Here is a 6989-nt window from a genome sequence, read left to right on the forward strand (position 1 = left end):
GATTGCTCACTTTTTTATGTGTTTTGGCTATTTGGCTAATTGTGTAAATTATATATGCATGACCTCTTCTTTTTCTCCTAATGTGTTATCTTTCATATCTCAAGGCATTTTATGATGTAGATCAGTACTGTCCAATAAATTCTCTATGGTGGTGGAAATGTTTTGTATCTGTGCTGTACAATAGACACTTGTGGCTCTTGAGCTCTTGAAATGTGGCTAGTGTGACAAAGGAACTGAATTTTAAATTTTATTTAATTTTTTAAATTAATTAATTTAGTTTTGGCTGTGTTGGGTCCTTGTTGCTGCATGTGGGCTTTCTCTAGTTGCAGCGAGCGGGGGCAGCTCCTTGTTGCGGTGCATGGGCTTCTCATTGCAGTGGCTTCTCGTTGTGGAGCACGGGCTCTAGGTTCACGGGCTGCAGTAGTTGTGGCTCGCGGGCTCTACAGCACAGGCTCAATAGGTTGTGGCGCATGGGTTTAGTTGTTCCGCGGCATGTGGGATCTTCCCGGACCAGGGCTCGAACCTGTGTCCCCTACATTGGCAGGCAGATTCTTAACTACTTCGCCACCAGGGAAGCCCTAACTTTTATTTAATTTTAATCTGGGAATTCTCTGGTGGTCCAGTGGTTAGGACTCTGTGATCACACTGCCAAGGGCCCCGTTTCAATCCCTGGTTGGAGAACTAAAATCCCATAAGCTGTGTGGCACAGCCCCCCCAAATTTTTTTTTAATTTTAATTTTAATAGCCATGTGTGGCTAGTGGATTTCTTAGTGGACAGCACAGATCTAGATTTTTTTTTTAATATTATTTATTTGGTTGTGCCAGGTCTTATTTACGGCTCCCTGGCTCCTTAGTTGCAGCTCACCAGCTCCTTAGTCGTGGCATGTGAACTCTTACTTGCAGCATGCATGTGGGATCTAGAACCTGGGCCCCCCTGCATTGGAAGCTTGGAATCTTATCCACTATGCCACCAGGGAAGTACCCAAATCTAGATATTGAGGCTTAGCTTTGTGTCAGTCCTTTGTTTTTAGAACTTACTACTCACTTAACATACATTTATTGAGTGCCTGCTAAGATGATCTCAGCCCTCAAGAACTTCACAGCCTAGTCAGTCCGGAAGAGAAACAAGCTGATCAACATTAGAGATGAGCACAGAGAAGGGGCACCTAACCGGTGGGTTGAAGGTAGGAGATAGTCCTTGAGGATTGGGTAGTAATTAGCAACGTGAGAAGGAGAAGAAAAGAGGCCTTCCTTCAGCATTCTCAGTGCAAAGGTCTGAAACGAGAGCATAGCCTCTCCAAGGGTTCACCAGTACTTCCATGTGTCTGAAACACAGCACAGATCAGAAATGGAGGAAAATGAGGCTGAAGGGCAGGCCGTAGTACTGGGTGCACCTGGGAGGGTGACTAAGAATCAGGGGAGGTTCCTAGGAAAGGTAAGTGTAGAGTGGTTTCCACGGAGGAAAGCTAAGTAGCTTAGATAAATAGATTTGGATAAAGAGCCCTTAAGTCAATGTATAGTGAGAAATAAGGCCAGGTAGGAGTGGGCCTTGAAGTCTGTGGTTAAGAATTATCACTCAGTAGAAGATATAGTTATGAACCACTCATATTCAAAGGAATGGTACAGTAAAAATGCCCATTTGTATAAGTAAGGGACAGAAGAGACTGGAAGTTAGGCAAAAAACAGGCTGTTGTGTAGGTTCTTGACTTGGGGGTTTGTGTTAGTTTGCTAGGGCTGCCATAACAGTATCACAGACTGGGTAGCTTAACAGAAATTCATTTTCTCACAATTCTGGAGGCTAGAAGTCCAAGATCAAGGTATTAACAGGGTCAGTTTCTTCTAAGGCCCCCTTCCTTGGCTTGTAGATGGCCCTTTTCTCCCTGAGCCTTCACATGGTCTTCCCTACGTGTGTGTCTGTGTCCTAATCACTGCGTCAACAGTTACATTGGATTAGGGCCCCCCCTAATGACCTCATTTTAATTTAATTACCTCTTTAAAGACCCTATCTCCAAACACAGTCACATTCTGAGGTACTGTGGGTCTGGACTTCAACCTGTGTGTGTGTGTGTGTGTGTGTATATATATATATATATATATATATATATTTTTTTTTTTTTTTTTTTTTTTTTTTTTTTTCCGGTATGCAGGCCTCTCACTGCTGTGGCCTCTCCCGCTGCGGAGCACAGGCTCCAGACGTGCAGGCTCAGCGGCCATGGCTCACGGGCCCAGGCCCAGCCGTTCTACGGCATGTGGGATCCTCCCGGACCAGGGCACGAACCCACATCCCCTGCATCGGCAGGCGGACTCCCAACCACTGCGCCACCAGGGAAGCCCCAACCTGTATATTTTGAGGGGACACAATTCAGCCCATGACAGTCTGTGGAAGGGCTTCAGGAGCTTTGTGAGCCCCCGAGTTTGAATGCTGAGTTTTACACAAATGTGCATTTGTCTGAGGTGGGTCCACAGCAGGCAGCTCATTCCCAAAGGTGTCTGTGATCCCTCCCCAGTTGGCTGTTTGCATTCACTTACTCAGGAGGAAGTTAAAGATGTGAGACCAAGTCCTGGAAATGCCACAGGCATCAATAAACACAATCTGGTGTTCAATGGTATATGAAGAATGAGAGTTTACGCTGACTAGAAGACTACAAGTGTTACTGTGAGGCACTAGAAATTCTGTTAGAACTGGTATGGGAGGAAAGTGGATTTTTATTTTTGGACCTTATTTGAATTTCATGGGAAATTATGTAATTTCCATGACTGTCAATAAAAAAACACCAGTGTTTTTCCATAACTAAGTGAATTCAATGAAACTAACCTTCTTGTTATATCCTTGTTAATATTTTCCTAAAAAGAAAGTCACAGAGCAACAAAACTGTCACCAGCTGCTTCTCATTAGGAATGTGGTTAGCAGATGTGGGTTTTCATAGTTATAACGCATTGAGATAGTTAATCCATTTTTGTGGGTTTCAGATGGATAGTGATTTATCTTGGCAGGATGAATTTTAAAATGCGCTTGCATCAGCTAAAGGATATATGCACCTTTTTCTCTTTCACTTCATGTTGTGCTGGAGAGAAAAATACATTTTAGGATATTTCTACTGGAAGGCAGAGTACTGTCGAAAGGGACAGTTGATCTCACTGTCATCTAATGGGGAAGAGAATGCATGGGTACTTTTTCAGAGTTGGATGTTGGATTCGTTATCTTACAAGTTTATTTCTCCCTTTGGCCTCTTCTTTAGCAGTAATTGAGCAGCTCTTTTGTTCCTCTGGCATCCGGCTGCCTTTGTGGTATGACCTTCAGGCTTGCTAAGGGCTGCAATTTTGCCTGGGGCCCTCTTTCCTTATGAAATTACACAACACTCAAACCTTGGAAGCAGCCCCAGATCCACTAATTCTTTCCTTTGACGGACTTTTGGCAATATGTACACACTTTCAGCCAAAGTGTAGCTTTACACAAGATCTGTTTGTCACTGAAATTAATTTGGCCATTTGCCCTTTAAGCCTGGAGTCAAATAGTATTATGGCAGACTCATTCCTAGATAAAGTATAGACTCTCAGCTATAGAGTTTCTACTAAAGGTTTTATTGTTGCTGCTGCTAAAGGTCAACAGGTAATAATATAACAGCAGCGGTACTTTTTATGGAACTCTTACACTGCATCAGGTACAGTGTTGCTAAGCACTTTGCAGACATCACCCCAGTCAACCCTTACAACCACACTCTGAGGTAGAAGGTGTCTGAAATTTTCTGAAGAAGAGATTGAGGCCCATGACCTCAGGCCCTTGACCATTGTCATATAACTAGTAAGTGGCCAAACTACAATTTGAATCTTGTGCTTTTAATTACCATGCTATATGGTATGTCTACTATGAGGGAGAAGGAAAAAAAAAAGACCACTGGCTTTTGAGAGAGTATAGAATCAGAGCCTGAGTAATAGAATTGTAGGAAATCATGGAACTGAGAGAGCTAATCCAACCCCCTCATTTTGAAGAAGCAATGATGCCTGCCTTGTTCTGAGAAAACAAATAATAGCTTGAGCAGAGGAGAATACCTACTGATAAGGTGAAAGGAATGGAAGGTGATTGGGATTTACCTCAGCCATTCCCTTTTTTAGAGGTAGATAAAATAACATGCCTGTTCAAAGAATTATCTAAGTTTGTCTCGCCATCCCTAAGAAACCGTGGGAACAGATGTGTACCCTTTTTATTTCAGATTTCATTATCCACAGGAAGTAGATTTCCACTGACTATTTGAGATTTCCAAGATGGTAATTTTCACTCTTCAAGGAACCAGTAACCTTCAGAGGGATTATTTGAAATGACTACAGCGCAGGAGGCACTGAATTTCAATCAATCACATGTTTAATGAGTTCCTTCCCTGCAAGGCAGTATTTTTGGAAGAGTGGGGAACAAAAAGAAGTCAATGGGTCGTTCCTGCCTTCTTGTATTTTATAATCTACTTGGACCAACAAGTGAGGCATAGAATAAAATTGTTCAAAGGAAAAATCCCAGCAAATTGGGCAGCCAGGGAAAACAGATGAGATCTTGCTCGGTGGGAACGTGGTTGAAAGGGGCAGGAAGTGTTTGGAAGGATGGACTCTGGCAGGAATGTGCAAGGCATCGTTGGGAGACTGACTGGATGAATTTGGCCAATCTGTAGTGATGAAAGAGAATGTGGAAAATTAGGTTCTGATGCAAGACCTTGTCAAAACAGCCCAATAGTTTGGAAAACTTTTATGGATATATTTGAAAATAATTTTTAAAGTAAATAACCCCAAGTAATCCCAATATCAATCTCGATTACCTTTCCTCTTCCCGGGATTAAATTACTACCTTATGTAAGTGCCCTCACTTACTATTTATTTGGAAGATCGCTGACTTCCTTCAATTCTACTGACCAAAAGGTCTTGACACTTTTGGAAAGAATTTCCAGCATTTCCCTTTTGCTAATAAAGGTGTCCTCAAGTGCCCAACCTCTGGGCAATTACGTATATAAAAGTTTCAAAATTGTGCTCATACTCTAAGGAGTCAGCTACCAGGTGCTCTCTAATAAGCAGAAATTTCACATAACTCAGGCATCTGGGGGTTCGCGCCTCAGCTGGAGCAAAGCCAGAAATGTCTGTGACTGCAGGTGCACTTCAGCACATTGGGACCTGCCGGAACAGTGAGATGGCCTCACTGCAGTTGATTTAGGAGAGGGCTGGAGGGTTGAGCTTCTGCTGACACTTGCAGCTTGGAAAATTATGCCTCGCTAATTGCAAAGAGGATTCTGCTGTAATGATTTTTTGGGGTAAGATACTTTTCTCATTTTGAATTCTTTCTTCATTTGGGCTCTGGGTGATTTCCAGTCTCCATTTTTATTGTTTTAACTCCTGGTATAGGAGGCTCTTTGAAAGTTTCCGCCCACACACGAATGTGCATTCAGAGTGCTGCATGGACATGGCTTACAAGCTTCAACATGTACTTCATGAGCACGCAGGTATATAGCCCCTTTTACAGGAACTGGTACTCGCTACCTCTGCTGGCACCTCCCCACACACACACAAATGAAAATATGGGGATTTTGCTTTTCTTTCAAAAAAAAAAGAAGGAAAGAGGGCTCGTTGACTTCACGTTTTTCAGATCTCTCTCAGCAGCGTGATTTCTGGATCCTCATCTTGGAGGTCTGTTTTTTTTTTGCGGTACGTGGGCCTCTCACTGTTTTGGCCTCTTCCGTTGCAGAGCACAGGCTCCAGACGTGCAGGCTCAGCGGCCATGGCTCACGGGCCCAGCCGCTCCACGGCATGTGGGATCTTCCCGGACCGGGGCACGAACCTGTGTCCCCTACATTGGCAGGCGGATTCTCAACCACTGCGCCACCAGGGAAGCCCTGTTGTTTGTTTTTAAAAGCCTTGGATCAGGAGGATGGGAGACCTGAGTTGTCTCTGTTTCTCCACCGTGGGCTTCCAGCCAGAGTCTTTGGCTTTCTGGGCCTCAGTTTCCTCAGCTCTTCAAGCCCATGAAACTGGAAGAACCAGGTGGATTATATCACCCATGTCTTTGTATAAAAGCTGCTGCAGGCCCTGCAGTGTGCAGTTTCTGGGGAGGCTCATGTGCACTTGCTCCAACATAAGGCCAAGGCCTCCAGAGTGAGAAAGATCTACAAATTCAAGTCCAAACACTCCAATATTTGGTTATATGAGGCTTTTTACACTCATATTCTGCCATCTCCACTGACCCTGTACTCTGTTCACATTGGAATTCTGGCATCTTCCTAAGTAACTCATTCGACAAATATCTTTGAGGCCTACCTATTGTGGCTGCAGGGCTAAAGAAGATATGGTCTTCTCTGGCATTACTGGCAAGTTAACGGGATTACAAAGTAGAGTGACAAATGCTTGGATTCATGCCTCTGGACCTATTGCCTAGGTGGACTATTGAGCTTCCACTGTCACCTCTGTGAAGCTGTCCCCAGGCCCAACTAAATGTTTCTTCTACTCTGCTCTCAGGGCGTTTTCTACATGTCACTTAACCACATAATATCACATCAGGTTGGTTGGTTCTCCGTTTTCCTCCCCCACTAGACCGCCGGCTCTCAGCTGTGGCACGTTTTATCCAGCTCCTCTCCAGGCCTCAAAGGAGCACACCGCGGAGCATTCTGTAAATACGTAACGAACCAGTCAATGCAAGTGAACGTGCAACTCGGTCTTGCAGGATTGCAAAGTGCCTCTCAAAGCTGATTTTGCTTTCCGTGCCCAGGCAGCTCTGGTGAATTGCACGATAGAGGTCAGGAGTTGGGGGTGGGGAGATCGGAGGCGTACGAGGGAGAAGGTGAGACCAAGCCCCACTTCGCTAGAGCTGCCTACGTCCGGTAAACTAACCTACTGGCCTGCGGTCAACTCCTTAACCTCCCGGAAGCGGCTCGGCCGGCCTCTCCCCGCCCCTCCGGAAGGTGGGCGTGGCCCCTCATGAATAATGAATCACCGCGGTGGCCGAGGCGGGGGCGGCGGTC

This window comes from Kogia breviceps, chromosome 18, assembly GCF_026419965.1.
Source record: "Kogia breviceps isolate mKogBre1 chromosome 18, mKogBre1 haplotype 1, whole genome shotgun sequence".
Classification (NCBI taxonomy): Eukaryota; Metazoa; Chordata; class Mammalia; order Artiodactyla; family Physeteridae; genus Kogia; species Kogia breviceps.